The sequence below is a fragment of the Hylobates moloch genome, unplaced genomic scaffold, assembly GCF_009828535.3.
Source record: "Hylobates moloch isolate HMO894 unplaced genomic scaffold, HMol_V3 SCAFFOLD_12, whole genome shotgun sequence".
Lineage (NCBI taxonomy): Eukaryota > Metazoa > Chordata > Mammalia > Primates > Hylobatidae > Hylobates > Hylobates moloch.
This window is the reverse complement of record NW_026652287.1, coordinates 44,715,263-44,722,576: the sequence shown is the minus strand read 5'-3', so window position 1 is coordinate 44,722,576 and position 7,314 is coordinate 44,715,263.

Here is a 7,314-nt window from a genome sequence, read left to right as displayed (position 1 = left end):
AGTTCTCACGACCCCGCCCCGCTGCCCTGATTGGATAGTGCGCCAGGTCCCTCCCCCGGGGACTGAGTAACGGAAGAAGCGATCTAGGGCAGCGTGTGGAGCCTGATAAACAGATTCCAGACAGGCCTTGAGAGGACTAGCTTCCTCCCTGCGCGGTGACCTGACCGCCTCCCAGGGGACATTTGCATTTAGGCAGTATGTCCTGACCTTCCTCCTTCTTCCTTCTGGACAGGGACCCACAAGTCTGTGCAGGAAATTCTAGACTCGCTGTCCAGTGGAGCTATCCCCTGATTTGAGAACAGGAAGGGAGCCCAGGCCACACTGCAGCAGAAGGGAAGGCCTGATGTCCTCCAGGAATCAGGAGTTTTGGATGAGGCTGTTGGCTGCACAGGCCAAGCCTTTCTCCCACCTTATGTCTCAATCTACTAATTTTCAGTGCAGAAGATAAAAACACCCCAACAATGCCGGGCACTGTGGCTCACACCTGTAATCCCAGTACTTTGGGAGGCCGAGGCAGGTGGATCACCTGAGGTCAGAAATTCGAGACCATTCTGGCCAACATGGTGAAATCCTGTCTCTAAAATACAAAAATTAGCCGGATGTGGTGGCACACGCCTGTAGTCCCAGCTACTCAGGAGGCTGAGACAGAGGAATCGCTTGAACCCGGAAGGCAGAGGCTGCAGTGAGAGAGTGGGCGAGACAGAGGAAGACTCTGTCTCAAAAAAAAGAAAAAAGAAAAAAATAAAATTGTTAAATGTGTGGAAAAACTGGAATTATATGGTGGCAATATTTTATAAAGCAAAAACTTGCTCAGATAAGCAAGCTCAAAAACTAGCTCAGATAAGCAGCCTGCTGCATCCACAGTTCACAAATCAACCCGTTTCAGGAGGCCAAACATATTCCAAAGCTTGGAGGCCAGACGTTAATTCCTGAAATGGAGCCCTAGAGTGGATCAGAACCTGGGGATGATCCAGGAGCACTAATGGATTTAACTCTGGGAGTTCAATTTGCCCTCCTCTCTCCTAAACACAGTGTGGAAATGCTCCTTCCATCAAGCCTTTAAATGTTATTGAATTAAATGCTTCAATCAAAGGCTGAGACATTAGACTTTGAATTTGAAAACATTCATCTTCATATTTTTATGAAGAATACCAGATATAAAAGCATTATGAGGCCAGGCATCATGGCTCATGCCTGCAATCCCACCACTTTGGGAGGCTGAGGTGGGTGGATTGCTTGAGCTCAGGAGCTCAAGACCAGCCTGGGCAATGTGGTGAAACCCCCATCTCTATTTAAAAGCAAACAAAAAAAAAGCATTATGAACTGGGAGCTGGCACCCATGGCGACACGAAGAAAAAGAGGTTTAATTGACTCACAGTTCAGCATGGCTGGGGAGGCCTCACAATCATGGTGGAAGGCGAAGGAGGAGCAAAAGCAAATGTTACATGGCGGCAGGCAAGAGAGCATGTGCAGGGGAACTGCCCTTTATAAAGCCATCAGATCTCATGAGACTTATTCACCCAAATCTCATTTTGAATTGTAGCTCCCATAATCCCCACATGTCGTGGGAGTGATCCAGTGGGAGGTAATTGAATCGTGGGGGCGGTTTTCCCATGCCGTTCTCGTGATAGTGAATAAGTCTCATGAAATCTGATGGCTTTATAAAGGGCAGTTTCCCTGTACATGCTCTCTTGCCTGCCACCATGTAACATTTGCCTTTGCTCCTCCTTCCACCAACACCTGACCAAATGGATCTAATAGACATCTACAGAACTTTCCACCCAAAACCAACAGATTATACATTCTTCTCCTCACCACATGGCACATACTCTAAAATCACATAATCAGACATAAAATAACCCTCAGCAAATTAAAAAAACAAGCAAACAAAATCATACCAACTGCACTCTCAGACCACAGTGCAATAAAAAATAGAAATGAAGACTAAGAAAATCTCCCCAAACCATACCATTATATGAAAATTAAATGACCTGGTTCGGAATGACTTCTGAGTAAATAATGAAATTAACACAAAAATCAAGAAATTCTTCAAAACTGAGAAGAAAGATACAACATACCAGAATCTCTGGGACACAGCTAAAGAAGTGTTGAGATGGAAATTTATAGCACTAACTGCCCAAATCAAAAAGAAAGATCTGAAATTAATAACCCAATATCACAACTAGAAGAACTAGAGAAGCAAGAGCAAACGAATCCCAAAGCTAGCAGAAGACAAGAAATGACCAAAATCAGAGCTAAACTGAAGGAAACTGAAATACAAAAAAACATACAAAAGATCAGCAAATGCAAGAGTTGGTTCTTGGAAAAAAATAACTTAAAAAATCCCGAATAGTCAAGGCAATCCTAAGCAAAAAGAACAAAGCTGGAGGCATCATGCTGCTAGACTTCAGACTATATACTACAGGGCTACAGTAACCAAAACGGAATGGTATTTTTACAAAAACTGACACATTACCAATGGAACAGAATAGAGAGCCCAGAAATAATGCTGCACACCTACAACCACCTGATCTTTCACAAAGCTGACAAAAACAAGCAGTGGAGAAGGACTCATCAATGGTGCTGGGATAACTGGCTAGCCATATGCAAAAGATTGAAACTGAACCCCTTTCTTAAACCACATACAAAAATCAACTCAAGATAGATTAAAGAACTTTTCAAAAGAAGACATGCATGTAACCAACAAGCAAATGAAAAAAAATGCCCAATATCACTAATCATTAGAGAAATGCATATCAAAACCACAATGAGATACCATTTCACATCAGTTAGAATGGCCATTAATAAAAAGGCAAAAAATAACAGATGCTGGCAAGGTTGTGGAGAAAAGGGAATGCTTATACTCTGCTGGTGGGAGTTTAAGTTAGTTCAACCATTATAGAAAGCAGTGTGGTGATTCCTCAAAGCACTAAAAACTGAATTACCATTTGACCCAGCAATCCAATACCCCAGTAAATGGGTATTGGATCCACATACCCAAAGGAATATGAATCATTCTACCATAAAGACACATGCACACCTGTGTTCATTGCAGCACTATTCACAATAGCAAATATATGAAATCAACCTAAATGCCTATTAACAGTAGACTGAATAAAGAACATTTGGCACATATACACCAAGAAATACTATGCAGCCATAAAAAAGAACAAGATCATGTCTTTGCAGAAACATGGATGGAACTGGAGGGAAATTTTCTCTACAGCTTTTCTTTCTGGCCATTAGATGGTCAATGTATGTCTTAATCATAATCTGTAGTCCAATGTGGTTGCAGGCTTTTTATGTATTTCGTAAAATTTTTAAGACATTCCTGCTAGTGTTGATTCTAATTGGCTCCCCACATAGATGAAACAGAGAAGACAGCCTTGTTTGAGACCTTCGGAAAGGCCCAAAACAGATTGTAACATACAAAGGCAATAATTTGCACATGAAATCTGATCTGCTCTCTTTAGAATCAGTGACCAGGATCTCACACTGGGAACCTAGGCTGTTGTCCTCAAGACTGACACTGAAGTGGAGGAGAGATTAGAATAAGAAGAAATTTTAAAAACTCTGCTAGGCTTTCCTACCGTTATTCATATTCCTATTTCTATTTGTTTATCTCTCGGTTAATAGTATAGTGTCTTGCATATTTCGCCCTTGAATGCTTTATGTATTTCAGGCAAGATTTCGTGTTCCTCTTCCAACATTTTTCTCACTTTTAGACATTTGTGATTCCTACTAGATTTGCTAATGTAATTTTTGTTCACTACTAAAACAACTGTTTTAGGGATTTAGGGACTAGCATAGATATTTATGAGAGGTGATATTGAGTTCTGTCCTTTTTTTTTTTTTTTTTTTTTGAGATGGAGTTTCGCTTTTGTTGCCCAGGCTGGAGTGCAATGGCATGATCTCGGCTCACTGCAACCTCCGCCTCCCAGGTTCTTCAAGTGATTATCCTATCTCAGCCTCCCGAGTAGCTGGGATTACAGGCATGCGCCAACATGTCCGGCTAATTTTTTGTATTTTTAGTAGAGATAGGGTTTCTCCATGTTGGTCAGGCTGGTCTTGAACTCCTAACCTCAGGTGATTCACTCGCCTCAGCCTCCCAAAATGCTGGGATTACAGGCATGAACATGTGCAATCTTTTTCCTTCTTTATTATCCTTTGTTATTACCCAATAAAAAGCTTAAGTTTCCCATTGGGATAGTGAGATATCTTTCATTAGTCTTTTGTCATACTTAACTGAATTTGGTCTAGAGGAAAGCAGATGCCACTTTCCAAATATTCTCCTATAATGTATTCAGATTGGACGAGCTTTATCTCTCAAGTAACAGGTTGTGACAAAATGTGGGAAATGTTATCTACCAAAAAGGTTCATAAGAGACCCAGTGCTGAGTGGTTTTTTCATGCTTATCCTAGTATGTTTTCTGTTGCTTAAAATACTAGAAGCTGAGTAATTTATTTAAAAAACAATATTTCTTCCAGCCTGGCCAACATAGTGAAACCCTGTCTCTATTAAAAATACAAAAATTATCCAAGTATGGTAGCATGTACCTGTAGTCCCAGTTACTCAGGAAGCCAGGAGGCAGGAGTTGCAGTGAGCCGAGATCGTGCCACTGCACTCCCACCCGGGCAACAAAGCTAGACTCCATCTGAAAAAAAAAGCCAAAAAACAAAAAAACAACATTTATTTATTATAGTTCTGGAGCCTAGCAAGTAAAAGGGCTTCATCTGGTGACAGCCTTCTTGGTCATGGGGACTGTGCAGAGTTTCTAGGTGGTTGAAAGTATCACATGGAGAATGGGCTGAATGTGCTAGCTCAGGTTCCTTTCTTTTTTAATATGGCCATCACTCCCACTCCTGAGATAACTCATTAATTCAGTAAGCCATTAATTCATGAGTGGATTAATTTATTCATGAGGTCTGAACCCTTAAGATCCACTCACCTCTTAAAGGCCTCACCTTTCTTTAGTGCCACATTGGGGATTATGTTTCCACGAGCATTTTGGAGGGGACAAACATTCAAACCTAGCAGTGAATGGCCGGGTGCGGTGGCTCACTCCTGTAATCCCAGCACTTTGGGAGGCCGAGGGGGGGCAGATCACGAGGTCAAGAGATCGAGACCATCCTAGCCAACATGGTGAAACTCCATCTCTACTAAAAATACAAAAATTAGCTGGGCATGGTGGTGTACACCTGTAATCCCAGCTACTCGGGAGACTGAGGCAGGAGAATCGCTTGAACCCGGGAGGCAGAGATTGCAGTGAACCGAGATTGCACCACTGCACTCCAGCCTGGAGACAGAGTGAGACTCTGTCTCAAACAAAACAAAACAAAAACAAACAAACAAACAAAAAACCTAGCAGTGAATGATCAGGTATGCTCCCTCTGCCAAGCATATCACAAAATTCTGAACTCTCAGAGGGAACATAGGAGTTCAGCAGATACCATATTTTTTGCACAGTTTAGGGACACTCAGCCTCCATTATCGGTTATGTTGGTGAAGCCCCTTAACTAAATTCAGTTCCTAGATATAGTGAAAGGTTCAACTTTGTGAGCAAGCATTTGTAACAATATGCAGTCTCCTACCCAATAGGTAGGAGGACTTTGTCACATCAGGAATTACAAACACCCTGTACACATAGATATCACGGGTGATCTAGGCAATAAGTGTCACTGCTTTAACTCACCAAGGAGTGGCATTTTATAATTCGACCGTTATTTTACCAAACACATTTAATTCTAGTATTAGAATTGCATTCTGGGAGAAAATGAGTTTAGAAAGAGGGTAAGAGTTGGATTACCATGTCGTTGCATAAGTGTTTGGACACCACAGCATCATGTGACATTTATGTAGTGAGTACAGATTCCCAGTGCTGTCAGTTTCAGCTTTCCTCCTCTGCACATGTGGGGTGTTTCAGGACTCAGTGGCCTTTGAGGATGTGGCTGTGAACTTTTACCTGAGAGGAGTGGGCTTTGCAGGGTCCATCATAGAAGAGTCTCTACAGAGATGTGCTACAGGAAACCATCAGGAACCTAGACTGTATAGGTAAGGGTGACATCATGTCTTTACTTAGTCAATTACGGATGTTTGTTTCTTGGTCACCAATGCTGTTCAAAGATTTAGAATATAAAGGAAATATGTTTGACCCTTGAACAATGCAGGGATTAGGGGCACCAGCCCTCAATGCAGTCACAAATCTTCAAATAACTTTTTTCTCCCCCACAACTTGACTACTAATAGCCTACTGTTGACCAGAAGCCTTACTGGTAAGATAAACAGTCAATTAACACATATTTTATATGTCATATGCATTACATATTGTTTTCTTACAATAAACTAAGGCAGAGAAAAATGTTAATCAGAAAATCACAAGCAGAAAAAACTATATTTACTATTTCATTTAGTAGAAGTGGAGCATCGTAAATGTTGTCATCCTTATTGTGTTCACATTGAGTAGGCTGAATAAGAGGAGGGTTTGTTCTTGCTGTCTCAGTAGTAGCAGATACTGAAGAAAATTTGTATATAAGGAGATCTATGCAGTTCAAACCTGTGTTGTTGAAGAGTCAACTATGGTTTGGTGAATAAATCATCCATAATTGCAGTCTACATAAAATCTTACATTTTTAATATAATTTTATTTTTATTTTTTATTTTTTTTTGAGACGGAGTCTTGCTCTGTCGCCCAGGCTGGAGTGCAGTGGCGCGATCTCGGCTCACTGCAGCTTCTGCCTCCCGGGTTCAAGTGATTCTCCTGCCTCAGCCTGCCGAGTAGCTGGGGCTACAGGCGCATGCCGCCATGCCCGGCTAATATTTTTTTGTATTTTTTAGTAGAGACAGGGTTTCACTCTGTTGCCCAAGCTTGTCTCAAACTCCTGAGCTCAGACGATCCACCTGCCTCAGCCTCCCAAAGTGCTAGGATTACAGGCGTGAGCCACCTCGACCGGCCTTAATATAATTTTATAATAATATATAGTGATTCTTCTGGGTCTACATTTTAGGAATGAAATGGGAAGACCAAAACAATAAAGATTAGTACAAAATTCCCAGAAGAAATCTAAGGTAATTTGCACTAGGAAGAGAAAGATATGTCTTTGGAATAATTCTTAAAGTGACTGGAAATTTTTCACGCCTGTAATTCCAGCACTTTAAAGGGTAGGGGGATGGGGCACGGTTCACAAGGTCAGGAGTTCAAGACCAGTCTGGCCAACATAGTGAAACCCCATCTCTACTAAAGATACAAAAAAATAGCCAGGTGTGGTGGTGTGCACCTGTAATCCCAGCTACTTGGAAGGCTGAGGCAGGAGAAT